This window comes from Lepidochelys kempii, chromosome 25 (assembly GCF_965140285.1).
Source record: "Lepidochelys kempii isolate rLepKem1 chromosome 25, rLepKem1.hap1, whole genome shotgun sequence".
NCBI classification, from domain to species: domain Eukaryota; kingdom Metazoa; phylum Chordata; order Testudines; family Cheloniidae; genus Lepidochelys; species Lepidochelys kempii.
The window spans coordinates 13321842-13335384 of NC_136404.1; positions in this window are offsets into that span (position 1 = coordinate 13321842).

Sequence of the window (13543 nt, forward strand, 5' to 3'; positions counted from 1 at the left end):
TGAAATTCACTCCACGGGACTCCAGGGTTTAGACCATCGCTTAAGACTCTTGCAATAAGATTGTAAGGGCTGGTAACACTCCCTGGTGTGTTGTGAGTATGTACAGAGTAGGGGGGAGGAATTGATAGTACCAAATTTTAGGGAGAGGATTAAAATAAGACAGGGATCCCACAGATCCTTGAAAAGATGGTTGCATTTTTAGGTACAGGTCCTGCAACACTAGTCCATCTGCTGGCCTAAAGGGGTCCACCCAAAAGGATCCAGTTGTAGGATCGGGGCCTTAGACATCAATTCTCCATTAAGTCATTTTCTTTCCTTCAGCTTTTAAATGAACATGAAAAACATAAGAACAGCCATACTGGGTCAGACCAATGGTCTGTCTAGCCCAGTATCCTGTTCTCTGATAGTGGCTGGTGCCAGACGCTTCAGAGGGAATGAACAGAACAGCGCAATTATTGAGTGATCCATCTCCTGTCATCTTCTAGTCCCAACTCCTGGCAATCAGAAGTTTACGGATACTCAGAGCACATGGCTGTGCCCCTGACCAGCTTGGCTAATAGCCATTGACGGACCTATCGTCCGTGAACTTATCCAGTCCTTTTTTGAATCCAGTTCTACTTTTGGCCATCACAACATCCCCTGGCAAGGAGTTCCACAGGTTGGCTGTGCATTGTGTGAAGAAATACTTCCTTTTGGTTGTTTTAAACCTGCTGCCTATTAATGTCTTTGGATGACCCCAGGTTCTTGTGTTATGTGAAGGGGTAAATAACACTTCCTTGTTCACTTTCTCCACCCCACTCATGATTTTATAGACCTCCATCATATTCCCCCTTAGTCGTCTCTTTTCCAAGCTGAGAAGTCCCCGTCTTATTAATCTCTCCTCATATGGAAGCTGATGAACAACATTTATACCCCAAAGGATCCCTGCCTGCCTCACTCAGCGGGCACCTCTATGCTTGACGGTGACAAACCACCGGCACACAGCAACCAAATAATGGCAGGGGGAGGGGTGAAGAGTGTGAAATTTTGGTCAAGGGCATCAGAGTAAGCCTAGCTTCTTATGAACAGGCCATACAGAGCCGATGGAATCGAAACACACACACACACACAGGAGAAACGGCATGAAATTAAATTTGACTTCCACAGAAGGTTGAACTGGGACAGCCGAGCTTTGATCCACGGACATATTTCATGCCTGAAGTTTAAGACTAACGGAGCCAGCCTCCCCGGTTCTCTGTGTAAGGAGCGATGATGTCTGGTGTTTTCATCTTGATTACAATCCTTTTGTTCTTTTAAAGAAGGCCCTGGTTTGAGACATGCTAGGTATGAGCAATGCAAGGATCTCAAAGCTCTTTGCTAACAAACCTCCAGGCCACTTCAGGGAATTATGCAAGCCTCATTTTACAGCTGGAGACGCAAGCTCAGGGAGGTGAAATCAGTTGCCCCTCAAGGCAGAAGTAGAACCCAGGCATCCTGCATCGAGTCCCCTGCTCGAATCCCTTCCTCACTTTGTGCAGCGCCCGCTCCCCACACCGTGGCAAAGGGAAGAGAAGTGTATTGCAGGCATACAGGCAGGTGTGTTTTAAAAGCTTTTCCTGTTTAAATTTAGGGAAGGGGGGTGGATGGAGCTGACAATTCCCGCCCCCCCCCAACCTGTATGAATCTTCAGTTCCTCCTGGACACAACATCATGCAGTGGAAAGAATCACGTAATAGGCAGGGGAGGTGGAAGGAGAGCCTGAGTTTACTGTTGAATTAGTGGGTCTGCTTCCAGCTAGGCCATCTCGTCCCCCACCCCACCCCAGTGCCCCCTCCCACACCCCCAGGCCTGATGAGAAAAGGCCAGGCTCCCAGTTAGTATTCCACTGGGCTGGGGCCAGGTCTGAGCAGTGATCAGGCCTGGACCTAACAAAGCGCAATCTGGTTCGACCAGCAGGGAAGGGTTTTGAGTATCTGGGACCAGTGGGTAGGGATCTCCAAGGAGCAGGTTTTGTGTGTCAACGCGTTGCAAAGAACCGAGTCTCTTCCAGCAAGGCAGCAATCCTGATGGGGGGAGGGTTGCTCTCTTTCATTCTTCCTCCCTAATCCAGAGGCTCCAGCTACATCTCCCTGCTCTTGGCTTTCAGTGCACGTCTGGTCCCCTTCTTCCTTGCAGACAAACACCCAGAGGCAGGAGCAGGGAGTCTGGGCAGTTGCACCCGGCTGCTTCTCTCTAGCCCCCTCCCCTTGGAGTAGGGTAACCAGATGTCTTGATTTTATAGGGACAGGCTCGATTTTGGGGTCTTTTTCTTATATAGGCTCCTATTTCCCCCCACCCCCTGTCCCGATTTTTCACATTTGCTGTCTGGTCGCCCTACCTCGGGGCACCCTTCCCTCTGTCTTCCACGGTCCCCTTTCAGTCGCTGCTTGGACAGCCGGGTTCCCCCGCAGGATCCCTGTGCCAGACGCCAGTTCGGAAGGCGCCGCTCCCCCTGCAACGTGGGCACGGCCTGCCATGCTCCCTCTCTTCCCTCGCCCAAATGTTCGCAGGAGCGGGAGAGGCTGAAGAAAGACCTTTGTGTAAAAGGACCCTGGAGCTGTATCAGCTTGTCTTGCTGCAGGATCTCTGGGGAAGGGAAATAGGGTCAGAGTGGCACTAGAGAATGGATTTTCAACCTGGAGGCCACGATCCCCTCACCCGTCCTGTGGCAGTGGGGCAGGGCGGGGGGGGGGGGGTGTCGCACAGACTGGTTTCATTATACCCTTTTGCCCCACTCTAAGTGCTCACACCCATTCCTGTGAGGTAGGTGCCTCTCGCTATGCCTGGGGAAACTGAGGCACAGGGAAGGGCAAGCGGGGTTTGTGGCACAGCTGGGAATAGAATGCAGGTCTTGTGGCTGGTAGTCCCCTTCTCCAACCACTGTTTCGATCACTAGTGCAGCGAGTGGCAGGGCCCAATCTACGCTACTGCTCTTCTTTGTACATTTCTTCCCACTACTCTTCCACCCCTGCCCCATTTCCTTTTACTCTTTTCCTAAACTAGGCCAAACGGTTCTCTCTCCCCAACCCCCTTCTCCTGTGACTCACCCCCTACCTGAATGAGCTTTTCCATCCAGACATTTCCCCAGCTGTGATTGACAAGATCCACTGATTTTGTCTTCTTTTGTATGTTAGCTAGTTGGTTCAACATTTTACAATGGCTGCAGGTCAATCCAGGGTCACAGAGTGAGGAATAAGACATTTCAACAACGGTAGCTATGCCAGTTCTGTATCTTCTGAGCGGCCATGGCCCTGTACTCCTATTACGCTAATAGCCACAACCGAAGGATGAGAGAATCCTCCGAGTCTCTGGGCTTAGCCCTTTCTTTATAACTTTGCACACGGTCCCAGATCTGTGTGTGAAGTCCAAATTGCGTTTCCAGCCACCGCAAGTCAAGTAACAACTCAACGAAACCTTTGCATTCTGCCTCCCCTATAGTAACGTACACAGATCAACATTTTGAACATCAGGCCCCTTTAAGGGGTTTCAGACCAGACCTCCAAAATCAATAGCCACTGTTGAAAGTCTCTGGCGCAGCATAGACAAGACCCAGGAAGGAAGAGCTAGATAGACAATTAAACTGCTTTTTTAGCTACGGTCTCTAATGGAGGAACCATAGTGTGGCTGATCCATTAAAGGCTCAGACTTAGGGCTTGTCTACACTTAAAATGCCGCAACTGCGGCACTCCAGTGAAGATGCTGCCTAAGAGGCAGGTCCTCCCGTTGGCATAGATAATCCACCTCCCCGAGAAGCGGTAGCTAGGTCAACAGGAGAAGTCTCCCATCCACCTAGCGCTGTCTGCAGCGGGCGGCGGGGAGGTCAGTTTAACTGCGTCGCTGCGGGGCGTGGATCAGTGTCCGCATCACGCTCCCTGTCAGCACCCGGGCCAGGCTGGAGAAGCTAATGATCCAATCAATGGACCAATCCAATCAGCAGTGATGAATCCTGGTCACATGCCACTTGAGGCACATTGCGCAGATGCTAAGAAGACAGCGTCACGCAGGGGGCATGGATTTTTCACACCCCTGAGCAACGTAGTTAGACTGACCTAATTTCCTCGTGTAGACCAGGCCTTAGAAAAACAGCCCAAGGGAGTAAGGAGCCAGTTTCTGAAAGAATTAACCCCTTCAGGCCCCTTTGAAAATCTCATTTGAACTGTGTTTGTAAAAATGACTAAATATGGCTCCAGTCCTTCGAACACTGACACAAACAGTCAGCTTTGAGTGCTTGGGTCGTTCCAATGGCGTCTGTGGGAGAACGCACGTTCTCTAAGTGCATGAATCCTTTCTGTAGGTTTGGAGCTGGTCATTTACCATGTTTGTACTGCACCTAGCTTAACAGGGTCCCAACCCAGCTGGTTTCCAGGCACGAGCATAATGTAAGCATTACGTCAGATGAATGACCAGGGGTCGGCAACCTTTCAGAAGCAGTGTGCCGAGTCTTCATGTATTCACTCTAATCTAGGGTTTTGCGTTCCAGTGATACATTTTAACGTTTTTAGAAGGTCTTTTTCTAGAAGTCTTTAATATATAACCCAACAAGTGTTGGATGTAAAGTAAATAAGGTTTTTAAAACGTTTAAGAGCTTCATTGAAAATTAAATGAAAATGCAGAGCCCCCCCTCCCCGGACCTGTGGCCAGGACCCGGGCAGTGTGAGTGCTGCTGACAATCAGTTCGCGGGCCGCTTTTGGCACGCGGGCCATAGGTGGCCTACCCTTGATAATGCATCCGATGAAGTGAGCTGTAGCTCATGAAAGCTCATGCTCAAATAAATTGGTTAGTCTCCAAGGTGCCACAAGTCCTCCTGTTCTTTTGTGAAAGCAGAGAGGGTTTCACGGCAACGCCAGCAGATCAAATTCAGGCCTAAATGGGAGTTTAAAAAAATTACAAACCGTAAGAGCAACAGAACATTTGAATAAACACTCCCCTACAGCATTTGCAGCCCAGAGATGGCAGCCTTGTGTGAGAGCAGGGGACCAAGAAAGTGACATTGACTAGACACAAAGGGGAAATTGACTAATGGCTTATCATGCTGAATAAAATGCAAAAGGGAAACCAAAAGCGGCAGTTTGATTTTATTTTGTTTATTACCGTCACTCGGCAAGGCCCGTTCAAGGCGCTCTGGCTAGCTGGGCCAGGCCAGGAGAGTTATTCTCAGGGAGAACTACCTTAGGAGCTGGAAACTCAAAATGAACCAACCAAATCTTCCCACACATCAGAGGATTTCAAACAGAAGTTCAGAAAGGCTCCCCACAGCCGGGGCTCTAACCTCAGCCAGGGCAATGGCCGTACTTCTTTATGCCAGCCAAGCATGACTCCTCACAACACCGCTCTCCCAGTGTGCTAAGGGGATTACTTAATCCACCACAGCGAGCCCAGCTCTAGTACCTTGACAATCCATGCACAGACCGCATGCAGCTCCCCCTACTCAAGGGAAAGATTCACTCTCTCCCCATCCACCGTAGGTGTCTATATTTTTGCTAATATGTGGGAAGGTGGGTGTGTATAGCTGAGCCAGCACCTCCCATTGTGCGACTCAGCTGCCCTTATGATATTTTAAAATGTAATAATGGAGATGTTTCTATTTTTGTAGATGGTGCTGATAATTTCTGGAGTTGGGCCATAAATCTCAAGGCACAGAGAGATGAAATTACTTGCCCAAGGTCACAGCGAATCATTCATTGACAGAGTGGCGGAAAAGATGTGAGCAGCTCTGACAAGCAGGTCTTTGCACTAACCGCTAGGCAACCCTTTCCTCCCAGAACTAAGAGAACCCAGGCGTCCTGACTCCAAGGTCCTGCACTGGCTACTAGACTGCACTCCCTTTCTGATGCCTTTTGCTGCATATTCTGAGATGCAAATAAATATTCAGAAATGGACCAGGGAACCTGGGTTTGCGGTTTTGGCAAAACCTTGTGAGTTATATGATTGGGTTTACAAAACCTGGACCAGGATGGTTTGAGGCTGGGTTAGGCTTTATTCATGCCATCAAATTCATGATATATATGTGTGTGAGAGAGAGAGTGCGAGTGTGTGGACATGGAATCTGCGAATCAAAAACTCTAGACCTAAATTTTACCCCTCTTTTCCTTAATCAATTCTTCCCCCGCCACACACACACCAAGAAATTACAGCATCTGCAATAATAGCCTTTTGTAAACCCTACAATGCTTGAATGGCAAACTGTAGTGTTTGGATGTTTACTCTGTTGGTGTTGAACAGAGTCAGCGCTGGAGAAGTGGCTCAGTTACAGGGAAATCTCGATGTGACACATTATCATGACAGCTCCTAGAGGCCCTTACTGAGATTAAGGCCTTCTTGTGCTAGGTGCTGTGCACACATAGCAAGACCCAGCCCGCCAACAGTTTCCCATCTACAAGAGAGACAAAGGGTGGGGAAACAGAGGCACAGAGCGGCAAAGTGACTTGCCCAAGGCCACACAGGTGTTCGGACTCCCAGGCGAGAGTGCTACCTCTGGAAAGTCACTCATCTTGCCATAGTAATATCCAAAGGGTTAAAGCAATGACGAAAAGAAGTGCCCATAATATGTCTGTCTAATCCCAGCTCAGACCTCTGACACCCCCCTCCCCCCCGCCAATTGCATCCTTCTGGAAAAGAGCACACAGACTTCAGCGCCGACAGTGTTATTCATCATGGTGGAACCGCTTTCTGCTTCCACCTGGCTGCCTGATGTCATCCTGGCTCAAGAGAGGGTGGCCCGAAGAAACCTTATGGCACTGCTGGAGGGTTGACGCTTGAATCAGTAAACCCAGAGCCAGAGGGGAGGAAGAGAGCCCGGGCAGCAAGCAGGGAACAGCTGGGGCTCACTGCATCGCAAGCAGAATGTGTACCAGGTTAAATAAAAACATCCCCAAGCCATGCCTGCAGCTGTGACCTGGTCATTGCTGGCTTGCTAAGTCTGGATGGGAGGCCTTCGATTCAGATGCAGGAGTTGGTAAACAGGGGGCACTCTCTCCTCTGTGTCAGGACCCACCCTAATATCCCAGTGAGTTAGGGATGGCTGTGCGACAAGAAGCTGGGGGTGACCACTACGGGGCGATCCTCCCCCTTTGAATCAGTCCTGAGCCCAGTGTGCCCCAGCATGGTAAGAGGGACTGCGGTGGGTACCTCAGCTGGGGGACACTCTTTCCTCGGAGCCAGGGCTCCAACACGGAGGGATGCTAAGGTTGCTTAGATCCCAGGTGTCTCTGAGCGCCTGACCGCTTCTGATCATTAGAGCCTGGGCGGCCCTGGCAAGAGCAGAGATGTGAACAGCAGTGAGGTCAATAAATCCCCCCTAAAGCCCACCCTGGCCATTTCAATGGGGTACCGTGTTTCTCCTCCACGTCCTCCCCGCCGCTGTTGCATGGCCTTGCTGTGGCTTGCCCCGGAGGCCGGCCTGCGATGTGCTCAAAGCAGGTTGCTGCCATTACAAGCGGAAGCCATTTGCAGGCCACTACAAGTTTTATTGGCCCTACCAAGCCCAGGCATCATGCTGTATGTTCTGGAGCGCCACCTACTGGAATGTTCTCTCGTAGCATCCTGTTTACATCCATAGCTGTCAGTCGACGTTTGGGCTGCAGACCCCGGTTTAATAAATGTCAGACCATTCACGGGGCAAATCTAGGCTAGGGAAATAGATGCTAGCAGGTGAGGGTGAACCCCAGGGGCAGCTTTTCGTACATGAGGCTTTGAAGTGGGTCTTTTCTTGTTTCCGTCTCCAGCTCCCTTCTGTCGAAACACAGCCCCAGCCACACACCTGCTGATGCCCAAAGGACTGTTTCCCACGCTTTCCGCACTGGAGAGGCCGAATGGTCTGGTGGCCCTTCCTGTTGTCTGTCACATGCAATCTGTTTCAAACTGCTTCTCTGCCCAGGGCCCGTCTGGTGCGAAGTTCATGATGCGGCCGGGAGGGGAGATCTGGCAGTTAGAGCACTGGGCTCGGCTTAAGAGGTCTAGATCTAAACTGGCTTTATCACAGGCTGACCATGGGCAAGTCAGAAAAGGCCACATTTTCAAAAGTGCCCTGCCTGCCATATCAAGAGATTGCGTTAAAATCTGGCCCTTTGTGTCTCTGCGCCTCAACTCCCCATCTGTAAAATAGGGTTAATAATCCTTCCTTTCTCCCACCCTTTGGCTGCCTTCTCTAGTTAGATTGGCCACTTTGGGGGGCAGGGACTGTCCTTCCCTTGTGTCTGGGCAGCACCTGGCACAATAGGGATTGGAGCTCAGCTGGGCCTTCTTGACTCTGCTGTAATAATACTGCATAATAATAACGAAAAGACCCCCAGGACGGGGGGGTTCCTCCTTATTTCCTACCTGCTTTTTCTAACAAGCCTCCTTGATTTTCCAGTATTGCGGCTGCCAGGCCTGAGCTCCAGGAGGCCTGCGCGGCTGACGGCATCTTTCAGAGAGCATCTTGCTTTAATCGGGGGGACGTGGGAGCCCGTGCAGCTAAGGAGAACTTCCTGTTGAGCAAGGAAGCATCTGTGTAACACTTTGTCCCCAGAGGAGACGGCAGCGTGGGGCAGCAATTCCAAATGGATTCACGGGGCTAGTTATTTATTTATTTTCTACCTCATGGCCAGGCCAAAAAAAAAAAAAAATGACAAGAAGGGATGAGATGCTGCCGTGTCCCGAGGGGCATCTCTCGAGCGCACGCGGGCAGCAAGGCACGGCGGGCAGCAAGCTCCCACCGCTGGCGGCACTGACTGGCATGTCCAAGGTGAGTGGTGGGAGGGAACTGCCAGGGTTTGAATTTGCTCTGGCTCTGACAAGCAGATTGCGATTGGAGGAAACGAGCATTAGAGGCAGAGCCGGCGCCAGGCAGGGCACAGTCAGGAGGAAGCTCACAGCACACAGGGGCTGGGACAGGGGGGCACTACTGGGAGGAAGCTCACAGCACATGGGGGAGGAAGTGCCCGCCAATGGGGTTCTAAGACAGGGCACTGCTGGGAGGAAGTTCACGGCACACGAGGTCCTAACCAGCCAGGCACAGGGACGCCAAGTAGAATCCATTAGGTGGGAGCTGGCAAAGCTCCTCAGAGAGCAGCCAGCCAGTCCCCTTGGCGAATGCCTGTTCAGTGCCTGTCCCACCCTGGAAGAAGCTCAGTTCAAGGAGGCCAATGGGGAGCTCAGTTCAATCCCAGCCCCATGCCAGTTGGGCTCCCCCAGCTGCCAAAAGAAAGCAGAGCCCTTTGGGGGGAGCGACTGATGCCAGGCGGAGTCTGAGCCGCAGGGGCAGCCCTGCCCCGCCCCAGATCAGGTGCAGACACAGAGAGCCCCAGGGCTCCCAGCCAGCCACAGGAAGCGGAAGGGGCTGCAGGGATGATCAACATGCTGGTCGCTCCTCCTCCTCCTCTCCATCCTAGGCTGGGTGAAATCTGCTCTGGTGCTGCCCCCTCCTGCCCATCTCAGCCCTTTGCAGGCACACCAGGGCTGGCTCGGGCACCTGCTCACCGTTGGTCTTCCTATGCGGCTCCAGATTGCCCGGCGTGGGCCACTGAGCCGCCCTCCCTTTTCTCCCGCTCTGGCCTGTCCACGGACCCTCTCACCAGGCCTTGGGGCACGAGTGGTTCGCTTGTCTTAAATCCCACCGATCCACCTTCAATCGCGACTCCCCGGCATTTCGCCCTCTGCAAGTTACCGAGAGCAACAAAAAACAACCCCCCACATCTCCCCTCCGCAAGGGAACAGAATGGGCCAGATCCTCAGCTGGCGGCAATCAGCGTCGCTTCATTGATTTTCAGGGATCTAGGCCGATTGACACCAGCTGAGGAGCCGGGCCAGGCATCCGCCTCCCAGCTGATCGCAGGGGTGAGGGACTCTGAAAGGGAATTAGCAGCTAGCTGATCAGCCAGAAGAGTTAGTCCCGGATTTCAGCTCCCAAAAGGACATTAAAAGCAGGGCCCAGCCCACTGGTATTCCCAAGCAAGAATAACTCTGCGGAATCAGGCTGGCTGTAATTACCAGAGTGACACAGTCGCAAAGGGAAACTAGAAATCGACCCAGCTAATCGCAGAGGGAGTGCGGGGCTGGACAGGAAACCAGCTGGGAACACTCTGTGCAAGGGGCACCGTGTTACGTGTATGACACGAGGAGCTAGAAGCCTCAGCCGAGACTGGGGCCCAGGCACCGCAAAGACACAGTGCGAGAGCCAAGCCCCCTGCCCCAAAGAGCCTGCAGTATAAGTAGGTGAGGCTGTGGGGATAGCACTCCCCCCATTTTACAGGTGGGGAATGGAGGCCAGAGAGCTGCAGCAGCTTGTCCGTCCTCACACAGAGTCAGCGTCAGAGCTGGGAATTGAACCGGGATCGCCTGAGTTCTGTGAAAAGACCCAAAGGATTAAAGAAAAGTGAGGGTCTCTAACACAGCTGCCACGGGGTCGCTGCCAGGAAGCAGGGCCTGTCGCAGAGCCAGTCTCTGGCAAGCTACCGAGCACTGCCGGCCTGCAGTCGGCTGCCCACGCCACTTGAGCAGTTGGACGGCCCAGCAAGCCGGCTCTGAAGCCCAGCAGCAGTTGAGCAGCTGTTCCAAGCCTTTGCCTGCGGCTGTGTTAGCACCCATGCCTGCTTGTTCCCAGCCATGCCTCCCTCCAGATACCCCAGCCCTGACCCTCGGCTCCAATTCCTGACCTCTGGCTCCAGCTCTGCCCCTGGGCTCCGGTTCCCAGCTCCTGCGCTGACCGTTAGGCTTGGCTGCTTTGACCCTCACTCCTCTCTCCCTGGTTTTTCATCTGTTGTCCCCAGAATTTACTAGTGGCCTGGGTTGAATGGCCTTTAGCTGTGGGCGGGCTTAGGCCTGCCATCACCCGGCAACCACCAGCGGTAGGCCTGGCTCCTGCTCTGACCACTAGACCGAGCTGCCCACAGCCCCGTCACTGACCGCCACTCCCATTCGTATCAGCCTACGTGTCTTACGTAGATTGTAAGCTCCTTGGGGCAGCGACTGTGTCTTGGCTCTGGGTTTGCCCAGCGCCTAGCACCATGGGGTCCCGGCCCGGGACTAATTAATCAGCAGTGCCTGTGCTCAGCAGTGCGAGGCTCCCAAGTGGCGGAGCAAACAGCCCCCTGGAAACACAAAGTGCCCCCAGTGCTAAGCCAAGATCAACCCCGCCCCTCCCCAAAGCGCAAGGAAGAACCGATTAAAAAAAATCCAACTTGGCGACTCTAGGCTAGAGGTGGGAACTGGCTGTCGCAAAGCCCTGGCCCAAGCCAGGGGCCCGTACAGCAGACAGCAAATACGAGGGACGGGGAGAAAGATCTTTCCTCCGGTTGGCAGGACTTTGCCGGTGGTGCATAACCTGGGGCGGGGGGGGGGGGGGGAAGCAGGCCATATAGCAGAGGGGGCGCTGTGCAAATCCTACATCTTGGCAGGGGGTTAGACTAGCTGAGCCTTGTGGTCCCTATGGGTCAGTGATTCTATCCTGTGGGGCAGGACAGTAAAGCCACGTGGGCTGAGGCGATCCAGCGCCCTGAGTAGAACGTCTCACCCTCCGCTGGAGATGCGGGTGGGGGAGAGGGCTGCCTCTCCTACACTTCACCAGCAGGGGGTGGTTGATCCGCAGTGGGGGTGGGAGGCAGAGTGTGTCTGGGGGACAGAGGTGAGGTTGCAGGGTGCTGTGACAACACTGGGCCCCACATGCACCCTCCCTGGCCTCAGCCAAAGCCCAGTTGAGTCCCTGGGGCCCTGCTCCTCAAAGGTATTTGAAACCAGTGGGAGTTGGGCACCTCTGAAGGTCTGGGCCTGGGGGATTGACTGCAGTGGACTTTGAATCAGGGCCGGGCCAAGGTCAAGGTCTCAGTCCTTCTTCCCAAGGCACTTGATGGTACAGGTGCAGAATACCTGCTGACCACCCTTCTCAGCACCTCTGCTACAACAGTGTCAGCTGGTGCAAATCACTGCAGGTTAGCACAGGAGACGGGATGTGTGCAGGGGTGTAAGGGGTGCCAGGGGCTGGTGAAGGAGCGTGGGACTCACTCCTGCAGGAACTAGCAACCATTTCCTCTCCCCCTCCCCTTCGAGCTGCAAGGAGCCCTGCCCACCTCAGACCACATCAGCGAACAAGCCCAACCACTAAAGGAATGGAGACGCACCCGGGAGCAGCCGGTGCCAATCACGTGGCTCAGTGCCTCCCTCAGCACTCCGGCCCCAGCTCCTTCAAAGGTATTTAGGCGCCTAGCTTCCATAGGAGCCTAAATATCTTTGCGGCTCTGGGGCTCAGATACCACGGTGACAGGCGTAGCGTGTGAGCCAGGGTAGCATCATGCTGCAGAGCAAGGGGCCTGAGCCTGCTCTCCTTGGTCAGGTTACATTCCCCTGGAAGCAAAGGATGGATCAGGCCCTTTCTAGAGCTGTGATCCCTAGCTCCCTGGGGGTCTGCAGGCAGAGGCCATAAGGCATTTGGAGACGGGCTGGCAGGGCCGGAGGGACTGAAGCACGGGAGAGGATCTGCATCGACTGATTCTGCAGGGGCTGGGGGACAGCCAGGGTCAAGCGTCAACTGGCCGCCCGGAGTGGAGTGACCCCAACCAGCAGTCACCGGTGCTCTGGGAAAAGCAGCCCCTTGGAAGCCAGGCCCCAGGGAGGGCACGGGCCACCAGGGGGCACGGGTGCCCCTCCGGAGTGGAGGGTATAGCGCCATTGGCAGCAGGGGAGAGCAGCCCCTCGCCCCTTGCAGCCGGGCACAGCAGCTGGGTCCACGCTCACTTCCCCCCTCTTCGGAGCTGCTCCGCGGGGCTGGAAATGGCTCATGCCAGCGCAGAGTCCAATAGACCTTTTTGGGGTGGGGGGAAGCTGATCCACAGCCCACTGGAGTCCCGGGGAGTCTTCCTGCCGGCGTTTGCGGGCTGCAGGCTAGCCGGAGCGCAGTCCTGGGGCGCAGGGCTGTGTTCTCTGGGGGCTCTGGACACCTGGGTTCTCTCCCCACTCCGGTCCATTCCTCCCTGTGGATCCCACCCCTGCTTTTTCATTTGTCGTCCCCAGTATTTACTCCTGGCCTCGGTTCAATGGCCTCTTCCCCTCGGTTAAGCCTTTAGCTTTGGGCTGGCTTAGGCCCGCCATCTCCCGGCAACCACAACAGGTACTCACCCTCAGTAGGTGCTTTAACTCGGTGCCTCAGTTTCCCCCAATGGGGATAGGACACTCGCCTGCCTCCCAGAGGCTCAGGCTAAATGGCCACTTCTGAGTAGGCTACAGGGAGGGCAGAGCAAAAGGGTTGTGATGGATGGGGCAGGGGGAAGACAGCATTGCTTGTGGGGCAAGGGGCAGGGATGGTACCACGCAGGCTAACATGCCACCATTCAGTCTAAAGCCCGTGGCACTGATCAAAGCCCACAAGGGAGCATCTGAGCCCTGCCCTTCCCAGTGACCCCAGTAGTCCCTCCGCTCCTGGAGGCTGCAAACAGGGCCCACTGGAGTGGGCAGGGGGAGCCAGGCTGGGGGATCGCAGGCAGGCAGGGCTCAAAGCCAGCGAGGGAGCAGGTCGGAGCAGGTTCTCTCCCAGAGACGAGAGCGGACGAGGCG